This window comes from Meles meles, chromosome 2 (assembly GCF_922984935.1).
Source record: "Meles meles chromosome 2, mMelMel3.1 paternal haplotype, whole genome shotgun sequence".
NCBI classification, from domain to species: Eukaryota; Metazoa; Chordata; class Mammalia; order Carnivora; family Mustelidae; genus Meles; species Meles meles.
The window spans coordinates 113819195-113839135 of record NC_060067.1 but is presented as its reverse complement, the minus strand read 5'-3'; the positions used below and the strand labels follow the sequence as shown (position 1 = coordinate 113839135).

General features: G+C 39.6%; 1 protein-coding gene across 3 annotated transcripts in view; it reads right to left on the bottom strand.

Moving 5' to 3' along the window:
* Nucleotides 1-19941, bottom strand: part of UNC5C (unc-5 netrin receptor C) — a 350685-nt gene that overhangs the window by 68670 nt on the left and 262074 nt on the right. The window lies entirely within an intron of this gene.

The window sequence follows — 19941 nt, the reverse complement described above, 5'->3', positions numbered from 1 at the left end:
TGCTAAAATGTAGCAAACACATATTTGGAGATGCTTTCAAGCCAAAATACTTGGAGGAAAAAAGGTTTTGTATCAACTTTCAATATGATGCAAAGAGCATGTACATTATACTCAAAGTTCTCTTTTTGTGGCTCACTAGCTTGGTTTGCTTCTGGGGAGCCTGACCTAATACGTGACTGTTCAAAAATACTGAACTATTTTTTCATGCAAATAACATTTAGCAACAGCAATGTTATTCTTATGGATTGAAAGGAGGGAGATACAGCTGTATAAGCTGTCCTAATGGAGGATAAACTATTTCTTGTTCTATAAATTGATTCTTCTTCTTCCTCTTTTTTTTTTTTTTCCTATGCACAGGTTTTTCCATAAAGCAGAACATTTATATTTGCCACACTTAAACTTTTCTTTTGCAGTGATGGGATAATGGATACAAGTAATCTTTAGCAGTAGAGAGTCAGCAGTGTTTCCATTTTCAAAATCTTAAGAAGTTTTGCTGGCACCACAAGAGGTCTGGAAATTAATCTCTAAATCTGTCAGTGGGTTTGATGTGGTACAGCTCTAAATTACATCTAACATAGGGACTCTAAAATAATACTTCTCTAATCCTTAGATGAGAAGCCACAATTTAAAGGGGGAAACAAAAACCAACAACAATCCTGAAATAAACCTATGAGGATGTAGTTAAGGGCAACTGTTTGTAGTGATATAAATTTTGAAATGGTGAAACATTTCTAGCCTTGTCAATTTTTGCATTCTAACTGGTATAAGGTAGTATCTAAACGTAGTTTCGATTTGAATTTCCCTGATGGCTAATGTTGATGAACATTTTTCGTGTGTCTGTTAGCCATTTGAAAATGGCTAAAACTAAAAAAGTTTTGAGAAGTGTTTGTTCATGTCTTCTGCCCATATTTTGACTAGATTATCTGTTTCTGGGAGTTGAGTTTGAGAAGTTCTTTTAGATCTTGGATTCAGAGTCCAGAGTGCTCACCATTACACCATGGAACAGCCTCTTTTTGATCTCGGATGGCAAAAATTAACAAGGCAAGAAACAACAAGTGTTGGAGAGGTTGTGGAGAAAGGGGAACCCTCTTACACTGTTGGTGGGAATGCAAGTTGGTGCAGCTGCTTTGGAAAAGTGTGTTGTTTCTTCACAAAATTAAAAATAGAGCTCCCCTATGACCCAGCAATTGCACACCTGGGTATTTACCCCAAAGATACAGATGTAGTGAAAAGAAGGGCCATATGCTCCCTAATGTTCATAGCAGCAATGTCCACAATAGCCAAACTGTGGGAAGAGCCAAGATGCCCTTCAACGGATGAATGGATAAAGAAGATGTGGTCCATATACACAATGGAATATTACTCAGGCATCAGAAAGGATGAATACCCAAATTTTGCTTCAACATGGATGGGACTGGAGGAGATTATGCTCAGTGAAATAAGTCAAGCAGAGAAGGTCAATTATCATATGGTTTCACTTATTTGTGGAACATAAAGAATAGTATGGAGGGCATTAGGAGAAGGAAGGGAAAAATAAAGGGGAGAAATCGGAGAGGGGGATGAACCATGAAAGACTGTGGACTCGAGGAAACAAACTGAGGGTTTTAGAGGGGAGGGGGTGGGGGGATGGGTGAGCCTGGTGACGGGTATTAAGGAGGGCACTTGTGATGAGCACTGGGTATTATATGCTACTAATGAATCATGAAACACTACATCAAAAACTAATGATGTACTAAGTGGTGACTAACATAACATAATAATAATAAAAAAGAAATGGAGAAAGGTTCTTGGTATTTACACTATGGTAGTGAGAAACAGAGCGGAATCCATTTAAAACAGTGGAGCTTGAAAACATGCATTTTTGTTTCCAAATACAGACAGCACTTTAAGTCAGGTCCATGCTTGGATATATCTGATCAGAAAGTCATACTCTCTTGACCTGGATTGTCTCAAAATCTGAACTTTGGAACACTGAAAAAAAAAATTACATTAAATTAAAAAAAAAGAAGAAAAAGAAAATAACATGACACATGGCATTGAAAATCAATGAAATTATAAAATATTTTAATATGGAAGAAAATATCTTTCTTTTTTAGTTTCTTTTAAACTTAAAATATATTTAAAATTCCACATACTCTGGGAAAAACAAAAACTAATGTATTCATTTGAACTTTAAGATTGCTATTTTATGTAGTTAAATCAAAATAAATCAATAAACAATAATTTTAAGAAATTTGGCCGTATGTGTATAGTAGTATGATCTCATTAGAAATGCAAGAGGGAAGGTAGCAAAATTCATACTGCTATGAAGTGTTGACAATAATGATTAATTATCATTAATTATCATTGCTAATAATTGAAAGTAGACACTAATTTTTAAAATCTAATCTTTATATAGCATATCTACGCCATTCTAAAGAAAGCTTTCTACTTATAGAAGGCACTGTTGGGCTTCCCTGAGTTGGTCTTGGATCCACTGTGTGTGTGTGTATGTGTGTGCTCGTAGTACTTTTCTTTCAGGGACCCATAATTGCTACTCTTTGAAAGATGGGTCTCAGACTTCTGGACTCTGCCTCGAAATGCCTAAGGGTTCACAACTCCCCTGCCTCACAACCTCTGCCTTAGTCATTGTCTCATGGGTATGGAAATAGGCTTTGTGTCCAGTTGGGAGTCAGAATATGAGCTGCTACTCTCCAGACTTCTCCTGCGGGATGAGGCTGAAGCTATCTCCTTGAGGTGTCACCTGCATGTCCACACATACTGGGCTTCTCATTTTCTGTCCAGCATGCTCCACCCACCTAGAAAGTTCTCTCTCCTATGAATGCTTCCATTAAAAAACCTCTTACATTCAAATCTTGCCTCGTAGTTTGCTTCTGGAGTATCCGACCTAACCTGTGACTGTTGAAAACTATGGTTTCTTCTATTTAAATCACATTGGTTCCCTCAATTTCCTTGTTATAATGGCCACACCTACTTTTCATTGGTTCAAATTCAACACTGATAACTTCCATTCTGAATCCAAATTCATGACTTTGACTCTCATTTCTGTCACTTACTAGTGAGCTATGTTAATTCTTCTTACTTTTTACTGCCTTGTTTCTTCCTTGTAATGGGGATTATAATAAACACCACTTACCCCCCCCCAAAAAAATCACATCGGTTAATAATAGTGATATAATCCTGATCATAAGTGACATAAAGAGATCCTAAGGGATATTGCAAACAACTTGTTTATTTGAAAGTTTATTACATGGAAGAAAACGAGCAATCTACACAATTGACAAGATCTAAAAAGACCTCCATGATTATTGGGTAAACCATCTTTACTTTCAAATATCCCTCTGCATTTTTCTCGAATCTCTTGCCAGTGCTGGAACAATGATTATGACCTGAGTTTTGAGTGCCCCTGAAGAACCCCAGAAGTACTGTGGAGACCCCCAGGGTTCTGTGAGGGACATGGCCCTCCTCCCCAACTCTGACATTAACTGGAGAAGCTCAGTTTTGCTCTGTTTTCATACCAGGCTCACTCGTAATGCCTTTGTTTAAAGAAACAGAGGGTTCACTGTTGTTTAGAAATAGCCATAGGAATGGAGAGGTGAGCGGTGGGCTCCTCCAGCTTCTGGTAAGTCCCCTACCCACTGTTCCCTTCATGCCAGTACTCCCAGCTGCCGCGATGTCTTGCTTTAAGACCACATCTCCACAAGAAGCTCAGGTCATCACTCACTGCCTGCACTAGGATCCTCATACTGCTCTGTGCTTCCTCATCTCCCACCCTGCAGAAGTCTCTGAAGCCTTCCACGCTGCTTTGGAATGCAGCAGCAAAATAGTCCCAAACTTAAAACTCTTTAGATTGTTTTCTTCATTTTTCTTTAACTAAAATCTAGCCCTTCATGATGCTGCCGTGTTTTTTCTGGAGTTCTTTCAAGCAGTGGATGTTTGATTTCCCATATCCAACATACACTCATCCTGAGGGTGGGGAGAGGTCCGTAAGTGTCCTCCTTGTTCTATTCTAGACCATTTTCTCCAAACAGCTTTTCCTTGAATCTCATGCCATCGTATTATGTCACTCACTTTATATATGTCATCTACAGACCTCTGGGCTCATAGTCATTTAATCCAGCACATTTCCTGTCATAATTTCTAGTGATTTTAATAACTACAAACATGACACTTTCAACATTTTGGCCTCTCAATTACATGGCCCTCCTTCCTGCCATGATCTTGGTCTCTAAGAAGCTCACACTCAAAAGCCAAAGACTTTCAATCATGGCCTCACTGTAGAATAATTTGGAGATTCATAATATATCAATTCTACATCCAATCCAGAGAAATTAAATGTAACCCACAAAAACCCTGATTCACCAGTCAAGACTGGTCTAGTCTCTGTATTTTTTAAGCTCCTCAAGAAGCTGCGACTTACTGATAGGGTTGAGGAGTACCACTCTAGCTGACTGTCTCTCAAATGAGCTTCCTGGACAAGAAGCATCTATGTCATCTGGAAGCCTGATAGGAATGCAGAATCTCAGGTCTGCCCACTTACACTTCTTCAATCAAAATAAGCATCTCAACAAGAAATTCAGGGATTTATATGCACACCAAAGTTAGAGAATCTCCTGTCTAGCTCTTGTCCTTATCATTGATTGCAACCCCTCTGAAACCCAAGTTCAGTTATCACCACTTTCTCCTCTTCCCTGTCTTTCTGGTTTACCCCGTCTAGGACCTCTATAGTGACTAACTTTCACCAGGACCCACAAATCTACTAAACATCCCAATCTTCTCTCTCACCCCTCTCACGTTCCCTCTTCTCTCTTCACCACTTTTCAATGGCCATGGCCATCTTCTCAGCAATCCCTTGCCTCGCATTCTCAGCTCCCCCATCCCTCTCCTTCCCTAAGGCACTCACTTGGCCACTCTTACCCAACACCACCTTCAGAGATTTGCAGCAGAATGTGGCTGGGCACAGCCATGTCGAGTAGGCTCATCTTAAATTCATGATAACAGAACACAAATGGGCCCTTAATTCTGCCAAAAAATCGTACTATATTTTCATCATCTGTTCATGGTCCTATCCTTCTAGACAGCTATTTCACACCTTCTCCTCTCTCCTTAAACACTACCTCCCTCTCTATCCTCACTTTCAGCTGATGACCACGATTTTTCCCTCACTGAAAAAAGTGACAGTCACGAGACATCTTCCAGAACTCCCACTATCCCCCTCCCCACCCTTATTCTTCATCCTCTCTCTGGTTACTGGTCAGCTCTCCATGCTCCCACTTGCCACCTCTCATTTATATTCTACACCCTACTCCCTCATGCCTGGTCAAGGGCAAGGCTCCTTTCTGTCTCTTAAATCATCAATATTCCCTCTCTATGGAATTATTTCCATCAGCATACAGACATACAAGTATTTTTCACAACTTAAAACCCTCCCCACTCGTTTCTGCCTGCAGTCACCTCCAAATTTCTTTGCTAACCTTACAAAAGGCCTTGGAATACTGGTTGCTATTCCCTCCATTTCCTGTCCTCTTCATCTCTGCTGAATCTATCCTAATGCACAATCACCTCCAGCTTTTCACCTGTCCTGCTCTTTCTGAAGTCACCCATCCCTTTCACTTTGTTAAATGTACCGGTGAGGTGTTAGTACTTAAGTCACAGGACTCAGCCTCAGGTTGGACCCCCTGATTTCTCCCTCCTCCTCACCAGCTTTCTTGGTCAGGGAACCTGGGTTTTGTTTTATTTCACTCCATCTCCCACAGCTTCCTGGAGCAGAAGTCTGTTCCCCTGTGGAGGCCGTCCCTGCACCTCTTCTTTTTCTCTGTTTTCTATCTATATTCACTTCCTTGGTGAGCTCATCCAGTCTCATGCAGAGGTCTTTCACACTAAATTTATCTCCAGTCTAGACCCGCCCCTGAACTCCAGACTCATATATCCAACTGCCTTCTTTCAGCTCCACTGGGGTGTCTACGACCGACCTCCTGAACTGCACTTCCAGACCCGCTCCTCCCACAGTGTTGTCCATCTTAGTTAATGCCAACTCTATCCTCCCAGTTACTTAGACAAAAACCTCAGACTAGACCTTGACCTTGACTCCTCTCTACCTCTCTCTTTGCCCACTGGAAGTCAGAGCAGCATGTTAGGATTTGACCATTTCCTGTTCCTTTACCACCCACCCTCTCCTGGTTGAAGCCACCATCATTTCCCTCCTAGATTATGGCAGCAACTTCCTGTCTTATCTTTGCTTTTCTCCTTGGCCATCAACAGTCTATTCTCAACACAGAGGAGTGATCTTCAGACTCTAAGTTGGATCATGTCATACCTCATCTCTAGCCCTCTGAAGGCTCCCTATCTTGCTTTGTTCCAAAACTGAGTCCTTATAAGGACACACCAGGCCCAGCATCACCAGGACCCCTGACCTCTCTGAGATCGCCTTGTTCCCCTTTCTCTCTTCTCTCACCTCTTTAGCATACTGCCACCTTTGGTGGTCCTTACACACATCAGCGCTGTCCTTGCCTGGCAGATATTGAGTCTGCTGGTGAACCCGCCTGAAATCATCTCTCCCTTCCCCAGGTATCTGCTTGATCTTCTACTTTCCCTTCTTCAGGTCTTGAGATGTCACCTTCTTAGTGAGTCATTAGCTGATTTACCTTTACAATTGCAACATAACTCTCTCTGCCTATGCCCATAATCTCTCACCCTCTTTTCTGTATTTTCGGCGTGGCACGTCTCACCATTTCAGATAGTCTATCCTTCTCAGTTGTCTCCTCCACCAGAATTTAAGCTCCACAAATTCTGATCGATTTTTTGATCATATAACATTGAGCTTTGGGGCCTTAAATTGGTATATAGTAGGTGCTTAGTTAGTATTTGGTGAATATATGAATAGAAACAAGACACGTAGTGGGATCAAATCTGTTACACACATTTTTAGATCTCTATAAAGTTGCTGCTTTCCCTGGAAAAAAATAATATTAAGTATATTTAGTGAGTGCCATTTCAAACATCTCTTCTAACTAAGTTTTACTGGAGATTAAAAACACAAATCTCTAGTGCCCAAGGTGAAATACTTCAGAGCTGGCTGGGCCTCCAAATAACTCACTGGAGAAATCATAAGATAGAAGAGGACTTCTAGAATTATGCTCGGAGACCCCCAATGTCTCAGTAACATTTCTGAGTCTAAAGTGTCATGTGGACAGCACATTTTAACTAAGGCATCTTTGAAAGTGGCATACCATTCTAACCCCCATTATACCTGTTTGTCCCCTGGGGAAGTAAAAGAGGGTGTTTGAGTAATTATTGTAGACTTCATCTGGTAAACACAGAATCTAGGTGATCATGGTAAATCTGGGCCTAAAATCCAGCTTCCCAAGAATTTTAATTTTTAATAAACAAAGAGGCAGGTACCTTGTTTTTTCCAGTTTCGTTCTACAAACACTGAGTACCTACATGTGAGGCATGGTGTCAAGTGTTGGGGGAGAAAGGGACAAATCAGATAAGTGCTTGCAATACATGAGAATAATTCTGTTTATCATGTAAGAGGCTGTCTAAATCAGCAAGGGAAATCAATACAAATCTTATAAATGTATCTTTTTATAAAAAAAAAAAAAAGATCCTTTTCATGCAGTGTCTCCAGAACCCAACAGCATCAGATAAAGTGACATTCTTCCATTTGAAGTAATTTCACAGCGAATCTCCTTATATAAACTGTATGTGAAATCCCAAGAAGCAGTAAACAATCTCTTGTTGTGTTAGAAATTTATTGCATGGAATAGTAATTAATTATATTGTTGCAATGCTATTTATTTGTAAGCTAATCTTGGTTCATCAGGAGTCAGTACTTTGGTCTGGCCTCTGAATTCTGTTCTTATTTGGGTCATTTCAATGCTGTTTGTTGATTTCACCCTGAGATGTGGCTTCCTCCCACCCCTCGCATTTAGCAAACCATCTGATTTATACATGGGAGAAGTCTTTCTGAGTTAGAAGTTATTTTTAGCTATGTATAAAACATTCAAGAAGAGAGAAAAATAGGTTGTAGTTCAGAAAACAATAAAAGGCTTTGCCCATAAACCATAACTTGTTGTCAGCACTGCAGTGAGGCAAAGTAGCGTGTCTGTCCTTGTGACTCAGTAACTGCAGTCTTTTCAATAATTTGGGGGCACATTTGAAATAATTGACTCAAGTGTTTATCAAGAAATGGGAATTTATTAACAGGTAATAAAAATAGTTACAGGGCAATGTTAGGATGTCCTATTTGCATATTCTGTTGTTATGTTTGCTGTTGATTAATCCCACTGTGTGCAACTGAAAATCCTCCTTTAAGAAGCAGCTGAGAGGGCTGCTCTGGAGCCTGACTGCCTGGGTTCAAAATCGAACTCTGCCATCTCTGTGTCTCTCATGGTTAAGTTCCTCATCTTTGCCCTGCCTCAGGGTCCTCATTTATAAAATGGGGATAATCCTCAAATGTATTCCGTAAGGTTTGTAAAGATCAAAGGAGTTAATACACAAATTACATACAGTGCCTGACATACAGTAAACATGCTTAAATTATTTAGTATTCATTAAGGATATATTTAAAGGAGATAGGAAAAAACCCAAACTACTCTAAAAAATGGCAGAGAAATGGTGTTAATTTAAAGATGAAAAGGAGGGGTGCCTGGGTGGCTCAGTCAGTTAAGTGTCTGTCTACGGCTCAGGACCTGATACTGAGGCCTTGGGATCAAGTCCAGCATTGGGCTCTCAGCTCAATGGGGAGTCTGCCTCTCCCTCTCCCTCCGCTCCTCCCCACTGCTCGTGCACTCTCTCTCTCTCTCTCTCAAATAAGTAAATAAAATCGTTTTAAAAATGATGCCTTGGGGCGCCTGAGTGCCTTCAGCTCAGGTCATGATGCCACGGTCCTGGGATGCAGCCTTGCATCAGGCTCCATGCTCTGTGGGGAGTCTGCTTCTCCCTCTGCCTTTGCCCCCCTCTCTCTCACTGTCTCTCATGAATAAATAAATATATTTATAAAAATAATAAAAACAAAAAGGAAAGTATCTTGCTGTCTGAATTCCTTTAGCTTTCCCTGACATTTTTTATTGAGACAAAATCAACTCACCATTAGATTACAACTCCTTAAACTTGCACTAGAAATATATAAACGATTAAGTATTAAATTGGCCAATCTAGTTTGTATGCTAAACCTAAATACATATTTCCATTTGAATTTTGTGAATCCATGTCTAGAGATGTCATTAGCATGTGTGTGCTTTAGAGAAAGTATAACATGGCATTTTAATCGGTCTGCATAAATATTATTTTCTTTTTTTTTTTAGATTACAAGCAAATCATCACACTAGATTCATTCTTAAAAGTATAAGTAGGAAAGATTTTTAATAAAAGAAATTTTAGCAAGGTTAATTTGAGAAACAGTTACTCTTGTACTTCATAATAAGGCGTAAATGAGAGGCAATTTATATATTACTACTACTTTTACCTAGACCCAGACCACCCACATTTTTATATTTTTCATTTTATCTGAGTTTCCAATTGTGTTTCCCTGCGACTTCAAGTTAGTCATCATTGCTTGTTCTTTTTTCTTTTAACATTCAAAAATATTTGTCATGTGTTTTTAAGTCACAATTACAACTCAATATAATATGTACAGACAAAAGAAAAAGAACAGCTTAAAACTGGCTTCATGAAACTGGCTCCAAATAGAGAACCAGCTACTTGGTCAGGTTTCAAGTTATTATGTTAAATATTAATATTCTTTTCTTGAAAGATATTACTTACTTGAGAGAGAGAGAGAGCACACAAGTGGGGGAGGGACAGATAAAGAGGGAGAGAATCTTTTTTTTTTTTTGGTTAAGATTTTATTTATTTATTTGATAGATGGAGATCACAAGTAGGCAGAGAAGCAGGCAGAGAGAGGAGGAAGCAGGCTCTCCGCTGAGCAGAGACCGTGGGATCATGACCTGAGCCGAAGGCAGAGGCTTTAACCCACTGAGCCACCCAGGTGCCCCAAGAGGGAGAGAATCTTAAGTAGATTCTCCAACGACTGCAGAGCCCAGTGCATGGCCCGATCCCACGACCCCAAGATCATGATCCGAGTCAAAAGCTAGAGGGGGATGTTTACTGACTGAGCCGCCCAGCTGTCCCTCAATATTAATATTCTAAAGAAGGAAACGGATTCTTAAAGAGTCTAAGGAATAAATGATTCAAGCATATTCTTATTTTCCATAAACAACTTGACCCTCATAACATGAAAATAATTTTACATTTGTCTACTTAATGAAATACGTTTTTTTGGACACACTCATTTCTTTCTTGGTACCGTATGATGTCCAGCCTATCCTCCATCTCTCCTTCTCCCTCTCTTTTTAGTAATAAGCCATTTCTTGTTTTTACTATTTGGACCTGTACAGCCTCCAAATTTGATTATGCCCTTAGAAATTCCAGGTTACCCATTTGTGTGCTGGAGGGGGGAGTGATGAATAGATAACATAAAATGGTCATCAGTCGGGGAGCCTAGGTGGCTCAGTCAGTTAAGCACCTGCTCCCGGGTCCTGCGATTGAGTCCCACATCAGACTCCTTGCTTGGTGGGGAGCCTGTTTCTCTCTGTCACTCTGCCTACCACTCTGCCTGCTTGTGCTCTCTCTCTCTCTCTATGTCAAATAAACAAAATCTTAAAAATAAAATGGTCATCACTTGTTCTTTTAATGACATTGGTCTCTACACCCCCCACCCCCCACCCCCTGCAGAAAACAGCAAACACATCTTTGGATTTAACCATTTATCCAGGTTCCCAGAAGAGGGAGTTTCCTTCTGGTGGTCTCTGCTCTCACTATGGCCCCAAGTTCAGGAGTGACTGTCCTGAGCTCTCTTCTCTGCTTCTCTTTCTCTATACTCAGAGAAGATTCTGGGGCAGCTGGACTGGTCCAATAGGAAAGGAAAGGTAGATATTATGGCTCATGCTGTGGTTATGGGGCAACTCCCATCCTTTAGGGTGACAGTTGCCCTGTGGTCCCAAGTGCGAATCTTTAAGAAAGAGTTGAAAAGCAGAACAATTTCCCTGCACTGAAATTGGGAGGGCAGTGAGGGGGGGTGAGCAGGATGAAATGTGTTGGTGAGGAGTGAAAAAAGAGAAACCAGTGGGTTGGTATGGAGTATTTCAGGCACCGAGCAAGGTACTCTAGATACATGATCTCTATTCCTCACAACTGCTCTGTGAGGGAGGTATGTATAGACCCATTTTTCAGATGAGGAGAATGAAGTTCAGAAAGCGTAATTGGTGTGGGTTTACAAAGCTCATGGAGGAGCACAGATCTGGATGCCGACTGCCTGATCCCTGAGTTCTTCTTTGCCTACAGAAGCAAGAACTGGGAGGAAGCCACTGTAGAGTGACAGACATGAGCACCCATGGAGGGGGCTCCAGATCACAGGGCGGTAGCTAGGAGAAGCTGGGACACCAAGAACATGTTAGTGACTCCAGGACATGGACCTGGGCTAGCCTCTAGTTAGCGCTCTGTCAGGAAGCAGTGTGACCCTAGGAAAGGGCCATCAGCCCCAATCTCTGTTATCACCACCACCCTGCTCAATCTTACGGGACCAGCACAGGTTCACTCTCAGAGCCAACACTACAACTGAGTGGGTGTGCTTTGATTTCAGGGGCATCAGGAAAGAATCCTTGCTCTTGGAAGATGCACCCCAATTTTTGGCAGTGACTTGAAACGTCTTTAGGAGGGGGTTAGTTTTTAATCCCATCATTACAGAGTTCTCTTTAAGCAAATGACCTGAGATATAGCATCTTGACCTAAACCGTATAAAGTATTACATTGCCATATAAATGACTAAGGGAAAACTCTTTTCAGTTTAAAGAAGAGTATGAAGGTATGTGGATTTCAACCTGGAAATCAAGTAACCAGCAATATGCAAAAACATTTAAGGAGTGCAGAAACAAAAAGATATTGGTTAAGGGAAATCTGTATTTATATCTTTAACTTCCATATACACTTCATCCTTAAACCAACTGCCCTGAATGTGCCCTCTACTTTTTAAAATGAAGGCATCTCCTGCATCCCAATGTTCCCAAGAGACATTTGTATGAGGGTATAAAAGCCTCTAGGGTGGCCCAAGTCGGGGACAAGCTAATCGGGAAGATTAGTGTGGTATTTGAGAGAGGAAAAGACTATAATGACAGGGTGAAAAACTCTTTTGCGAATCAGGTCATTACAATTTTTGGCATTCATCAAAATTGAAGGAGGCCCTCCTATGCCACTAATGGGTCCCTGAACATAATATATGATAATAGAACACTATCCGATTTAGTGTCTTTACTAGTTTCAAAGACATTTACAAATTAAAATTTAAGTTTAATAAGCGAAAGGAACATCTAGTGCAAAATGAAAGATACGTAAAAATATTTTTAATGTACATATTTTTTACTAACAGCGTTCCATCAAATTCTATCCCTAAAAAAGAACCCCTCCCATGTGCACATACCCACATGTCATGACTCACCTGTGTTAAATCTAACTGAACACTCTGCGGGCTGTTATTTTCTTAGGCAACGTGCTCTGCGGCAAGGGTACTGAGCAACGTGAGATCATCCTGTACAGGGCAATCTTCATATTGTGAGACTTTGTTCAATGTTCAATCAGGAAAATGCAAACACAAACAAGGTCATCTTCCTCTCGTGAAAAATGTTAGGAAATGGGAAAAAGAGCCAGTCTCTGCAGAAGGCGCTCGCCCCACGTGCGAGGCCAATTCTCACCTCCTCCTCACACAATCTCACACTCAGGAGCTGCACTCACTGCTCACTTTGTCCCCCTCTGACTTCCTGAGGTCCCAGGTCATCAACACATTACCGGATGTTTTTGTGATCCTGCTTAATCTAAGCAGATGACATATATCTTTTTTTTTTTTTTTTAAACAGACCAAATAAGGCCAAAGGTATAAACTCCTCTCAAAGCTGTTTCTTCCTTCCGTGTCAGCCACAAACACACACACGTCTCCTATCCATCCTAAAAACCAACCAACAAGGAGATGACTCTGTGACACACCTGCTCTTCGCAGCCTCACTTCTGTCTCTTCTCTCTCCCTCGGTGGCTAAGCTGTCCTCATCTATTCATCTACCCACTGAGCTTCTATTTAGTGCTCTCTGGATTCACGCTCACCTTTCAAACTACACTCTCAGAGGTGACCAGGGGCCTCCCTCGCTGCCCCATCCAACAAGCCAACGGCATCATCTTTCCCTATATCACTCTCACGTCACGTAATTAACTGTCCTTGTCCAAACATCTTTCCTTGGTCCCTTTATTTTATCCACCATGGCTCACATTGTCCTCTGCAGGGCTCTCTCTTTCATTTTCTCTCCTTTTAACTTTATAGCGGTGGTTCCCAACTTGGTCCATCAGAATCACCCAGGGAGGTTTTAAGACCTGTTCTTGCCTGCCCCCCCTCCCCCCACACCCTGCAGAGGTTCTGACTGAATGGGGCTTATGAAGGGCCCAGGCCCCGGTGTTTTTAAAAGCTCCTCAGGGAATGCTAATGTGGAGCCAGGTTTGAAACCATTGGCCTATACGCGCTGGTGATCTCCTTCATTTTCATGGCTGTTCACTAAAAAATCATTAACTCCAGTCCCAATGTTTATTCAGTTCCATTCATATTTTCAATTACTTTCTTGATAACTCCATCTGAATGCTCAACAAAAATGAAACACAGACCATGTGTTGAATCGATCTCTGTATCTCCTCGTATCATCCTTCTCTCTATAAACGTGGTCCTCCTGGTTTTCTATTTAATTATGGAGTCATCACCCTCCCAATCCTACACTCAGAGCTTACACGAATCCTCTTGTACCTTTCTTCAAAACTATTTTATTCAGTTATGAATGATACTGAAAATGGTTTTTCAAACCTGGCTCTTCTCCTCTACCCCTACTCTTAAGTACTGTGATACTATTTTAATTCCAACAGTTCTTACTAAAAAACAAAACATTTTAAAAGATTTTATTTATTTGACAGAGAGAAAGATCACACGTAGGCAGAGAGGAAGGCAGGGGAGGGGGAAGCAGGCCCCTGCCCAGCAGAGAGCTCGATGCAGGGCTCGATCCCAGGACCCTGGGATCATGACCTGACTTGAAGGCAGAGGCTTTAACCCACTGAGCCACCCAGGCGCCCTTAAAAAACAAATCTTAAAAACAGTAACTTCAATTAAAATGTTCTCCATTGTGTCACTGTTCCTAGGTTGAAATACAAACTTTACATGAAATCTTTTACAAGTGTCCTCAATTATTGCTCTAGCTTCACCTTGATCACTTACCACTACTCTCTAGACTTATGAGCTTCATGAAGTTTCCTTAGCATGGGATCATCACTAACATGGCCACTCACCGCATTTTCTGTCACTCTACCCAGAATGCCTTTCTCCTCCTTTTCTGTTGAGAGAATTTTACCCGTTCTTCAATATTCACCTCAGAAGCCCCTTTCATTCTTAAGCTCTTTTTGTCTGTTTTCCTTTTATGTGCAGCTGAAGCAATCTTATCAAACCATTTATCATACTGTACTGTAATGATTTGTGTAATGTGTACCTGGAAGTTCTTGACAGTATGATTGCTTATATGTATGTGATATCTCCAATATGATACATTTTGAACATCTCTGAATATATATGTTTAGTTTTCTATCTAGTTTTGTATCTAGCACAGTATCCTAGCAGAGATGTTCAAAGTGTTATTTATTGTTTATCCAATGAATATTTGCTGAGTATCTACTACATGACCTGACTATTCCTGGCACCTGGGATGCATCAATAAACCAAATGAAATCTGCCCTCCAAGTGATTCCCAAGACAGAAGGCAATATATAAACAATATAAATATACTGGATAATTTCAATGGTCCCTAGGGCTAGAAAAATTTAAAAAAAATTGTTATACAGTGTTTTAGATCAGGAGTCGGAAAACATTTTCTGTGAAGGTCATATACTAAGTATCGTAGGCTTTGTATGTCAAGATTTCTAAACTGTAGGCATAGACCATATGTAAATGAATAAGCATGGTTGTATTCCAATAAAACTTTATTTACAAAAACAGATGGTGGGCCGTATTTGGTCTGCAGGCTATATTTTGTTCACTCTTCTTTTGGTTGACAGGAAAGGCCTCTCTGTAGAGCTGACTGAGCACTAGGACAAGAATATCTAGAAAAAACCAACCATACTGAGCCAGATGTTCCAGGTACAGGGAAGAGCAATGATTCATGTTTGAGAAGCAGAAATAAAGTCTCCATGACTGAAGTGTGGTGAAAGAATGAATGAATGAGTATGTGAACAGAGGCATGAATGGGTGCCCAAACAGAAAATAAAACTACTACTATGAAGCTGCAAGTTTATGTAAAGAGGCATTCCCTTAACTGAGATATGTAGCCACATTCAGAGAGAAGAAACAAAGACATGGGATGCATAAAACTCAGTAGGATCTATCTAAACTTAGTTTACTCACTGAGTATCCATTGAACAGCTATTATACACTGAGGATTATTGCAGGTACTAAAAATCAGACAAAATATGTAATAATTATGACTTTCAAAGTTTTAGACAATTGCAATGTTGGATTCTATTGATGATTAGCAATGCATATATTTTGATTTCTAGAAGCTGAAATATGACTTCTAAGTACTGCAAAATACTGCCTGTCACAGAACTAAGAACAGTACTATGATAAACAAGCAAATGAAAAAGATGTGACCTGGGAAAGTGTGTGTGTGTGTGTTTATGTTATCTATCTATCTATCTATCTATCTGTTTATATATACAAAAAGACAGTGAGAGAGAGAGAATGAGAGAAATAGAGAGAGACATACCAATTAATTTCATTTTAGGAAAATATTTTGTAAAAAATTTCCTGAACATCACTAAATGAAATATGTTTAAAAATTATTGACATTTTTCTAAAAAAAAATGGACCAGAAGTTGAGTTTAATTTTTCTTTCACATTCTAAAAATTTCATTTTTTAAATGAAGTGTGTGTAGATAATAACGACAAACAACAAAAATCAACATTTTTATCCTACTTTTGGAAAACTAATGAGATGATCTAACACTTTTTAAATATAAATGGCTTTCCCCCAAGAGATATCTTTGTCTGGATACTATCTGATTAGCTCATGAAAATCAATCAAACACAGCTACACACAATCTGTGCAATTTTAATGAACTGAATTTCCAAAACATATAGTCCATAAGGCTTTTGTTTTATTTTATTTTTTTGTTATAGCAAAAAATATGGACTTCGGAGTTGCCAGACTTGGGTTTGTAGCCAGGTCCTCCCACTTGCTACGTTTGCAGCCTTGCGCAGGCTGGAAGCTCCCAGAAGCAAGACGTTCACATGTACAGAGGGGAGGACTATCCCACCCAGCATTGTAGGAGGATTTAATGAGATATGGAGGGGAAAGCACCTGGAATTAGGAGGCAGGCAATAAATTTAATTTAATTGCTTCTTCTCTAAGACTGAGTTTACTCCAAACAGAGCTATATCTGCATAAATGTATTTGAAATGTTGATGATTCAGTGTTCCTTAGTGTCTCTATTAAGAAGTACATATCTTCATATTCATAATAATAATCAGGAAAAACAAAAAAAAATCAGGAGAATTCTTTTAATTTCCACTGCATAGGGCTATTGGTATTAGTTTATGAGTCTTCATTCATACAACTCTCCCAGTGAGGAAAGTTTCCCCTTATTTACAGCTTCAGTCCCTTCTAGAGCATGTACCAGAAGAGAGGTCGTATTTCTAGCTTTCCTATAGGAGAATTGATTCCCAACTCTGCTAGGAGGATAAAATATTTAGAAATCCCTCCAACAGTTAGGTCTTTCAGTTCTATTGATGCCTTCAGTCTGGCAGAGAGTTCTCAAAACACTAACATGATTTTATTAATGAAAATGAGTGATTCCCAATTTGATTATAAGTTTCAGGACTGGGGCAGAGTGACCCCATATTGTGTGTTCCCAGGAAAGATATATAAAACTGCCATCTCTTCCTGTGTGTGGTGTGATTTAAGAATCAACTGTTTTTTTATGGCTCCTAGATGCATGGTTTTATAGCTTTACTGTTACTGATATTTTATAAAATTCAGGACTATTGGCTATATAAGTGCTGTCAGGGAAAAAAAAAAAGGTTTTGCAGCAAAACATGGAGATCATTTGTCAACGGCTCAGGCTTGCAAAACCTTTTCTGAACAGGCATTTCAGCATTCAACAGCCTCATGTTTCAACTCTCTCCCCTAAAAACTTTATTCTTCAGTTTAAATTTAATTTTTGATTTATATCATCAGCAAAGACAGAGAAAAGTGGATTACCATTCCCAATGGATTATCCATTCGTAGCTCATAATTAAATATGGGATAAATTCTAATCTCCAGTTTAATCTTTACTTCCCACACTCATTTTCTCACCTTTATTCACTCCCCTTCCCTCTTTCTAATTAAGCATCATAAAAACCAAGCTACCTAACTAAGACAGAGCCCCAAACTTCTAATGTTAAGAGTAAAATGGGGGACTCATTTACACAAAATAATTATTTTTCAAGCATTATTTATCTTTAAGTAATTTGTGTCATGGTTTGCTACTAAAATTGTGTAAAGCCTAACTATGTTCATGTTTTACTATTAAAAAGTAAAACACAAATATTTGGACAAAATGATGTAATAAAAATAAATCAACAACCATGCCCTCTTCCTTGTTGCCTCACCCCTTCCAGCTCTCAGGCAAAAAGAATATATCCCAGGACAATGCATATATCAGGGACTTTTTAGGAACTCCTGGCACTAACTAGTATTAGCAATCATAACTATTTCCAAATATAGTGAATGTTTGCTCTCAGTCATTTTTAAATTTTGTTTAAGCAAATCAGTGCCACAGTAAGAAAAAATTATTTACAATCTAAATTCCATTCTGAGCACTGGGTATTAATGAATCCTTGAACACTACAATAAAACTTTGCTGGTTAACCGAACATAAAAAATAATTCTCTTCTTATTTTCTGACCAACTGTTTTTAAAACAACAATGGAGACAAAATATTTGAAACCACAATAATATAGACCTTATAACAACAATGGTGTTTAGATGATAAAAGTTCACAGTTGAATATTATTAAACATTAGGAACATGAGCCATATTTGCTAGAGTACGTATACTTTACACAAAAAGCTTTATGGAAAAGTATACCTACACTATGCTCTGACTACCTTCAGGAAGACCAATGTGTTGGTTTCATATGTCTCATCTTCATATTGCCAGAATCAACACAAGAGTCGAGGTTATTACTTATATTAGGAAATAATTAGGCGAAACTCCATCTCTGTAAAACCAGGCCATGTATGGGCCACAGATGACAATAGAACAACAACAGAAGCAAAATAAATTTTTCCAATAGTCAGAAAGCTCCCAAAGTTAAGGTACATGGAGACACATAAGCAGAAATTATAACAAATTATAAATCTGTTGGTGATTCACATATTGTTACAACACCTTCAACATAAACCTATAGGCTGAGTTTTGTGATTTTTTTCCGTGTTATCTTTTCTATCAATAAAGCTGAATCCTTTTTGAGAATTTTAAATACTTCTACTTAAGAACAGGTTTCTTCTTGTAGTTCAGGGTAAATGACATACCTGGGTTTTACTGAGAGGACAACGAAACTTAAAAAAAAAAAAAAAAAAAGGAAGGAGGATCAATTCAATTCTTCACAGAAATCTTTTTAGAGATAGTTGGTCATAAAATTGCTAACAATGAGAGGTGCTCAGCTTCCCCTGAAGAAGCCACTGGCGCCCTTTGCCCTTTAGATACATGAACTTGTTAACAATGTGATTGGTTAAGGAATTGTTTAATCATATATGTCAATAATACAGAACAAAGCACCTTGCAGTTTTCTTTCCTATTCTGCTCCCCTGTGAAAGACAGATGTGTTGTGTCTAATTATTCACTGATTGGTATCGGGAGAAACATTAACATAATCGGCACATTTGTTCTAATTAACAGAGAGAAACTGCCACATGCCACCCAACATGAAAAGTGAGTCCAGCAACCATTAGCTAGAAAAACCCACATCTATTAGAAAAGGTTACTTTGTTGAACTCAAACTGGAGCCCTTTTGGTCAGAACACCAAGAATGAGAAAGTCACAACAGAGCTGAGAAGAGTGTGTACCCCTAAGAGAGTGGGGATTCAGCCCAGCGTCGTCGGATGCAGGTAATTAATCAAACAAATGGGAAAAGCAATTATGGGGTGATTATCAAATGCACACTGAGCCAAGCCAAGCTTCTAGAAGGAGCATTAGTTAGATGCTGGGAGTCTGCCAAGTTTACTGACCAGTTTGGAAGTGACAGGTTTGAAGGTTTTTCCGTATTTGTTTTAACCCTGCCCTTTAGGCCAGTGGTTCTCAAACTTTGTAGGATTTAAGAATCATGGCGGTGGGGTGGGAGGTGGCTCTTAAAAATCTTGATAGTCAGCCTGCACATCCCGCCAATTCCCAGGTGATCCCAACACGTATCCTCTTTGGAGAACTGGTACTGCGTGCAGACTAGTTCTCGTGTTCTTGCTAAAAATGCAGATTTGAGGTGGGTGGGGTGGGATGGGACCTGAGATTCTGCCTTTCTATGCAGTTCCCAGGTCACGTCCGTACAGACAATCTACGCATCACACTTTGACTAGTAAGGCCTTGGCAATTCTAAAAGATGTCCATAGCTACCAGCCTTCCGGAGATGTTTACTACATAGGGTTTGGCTCCAATTGCTCCAGAGTTTGAAATCCCAGAATTATTTTCTTTTGATTTCTCACAGTGGCAACAGTTCCTCTCCATCTCCTGCATAACTAAGAAAGTCTTCCCTATAGGAGGCAAACAAATGTTCTTTACCCATAAGTTGTGGCTAAAAAAGTGCCTCAAAAACAAGAAGGAAAAGGCCGTTAAA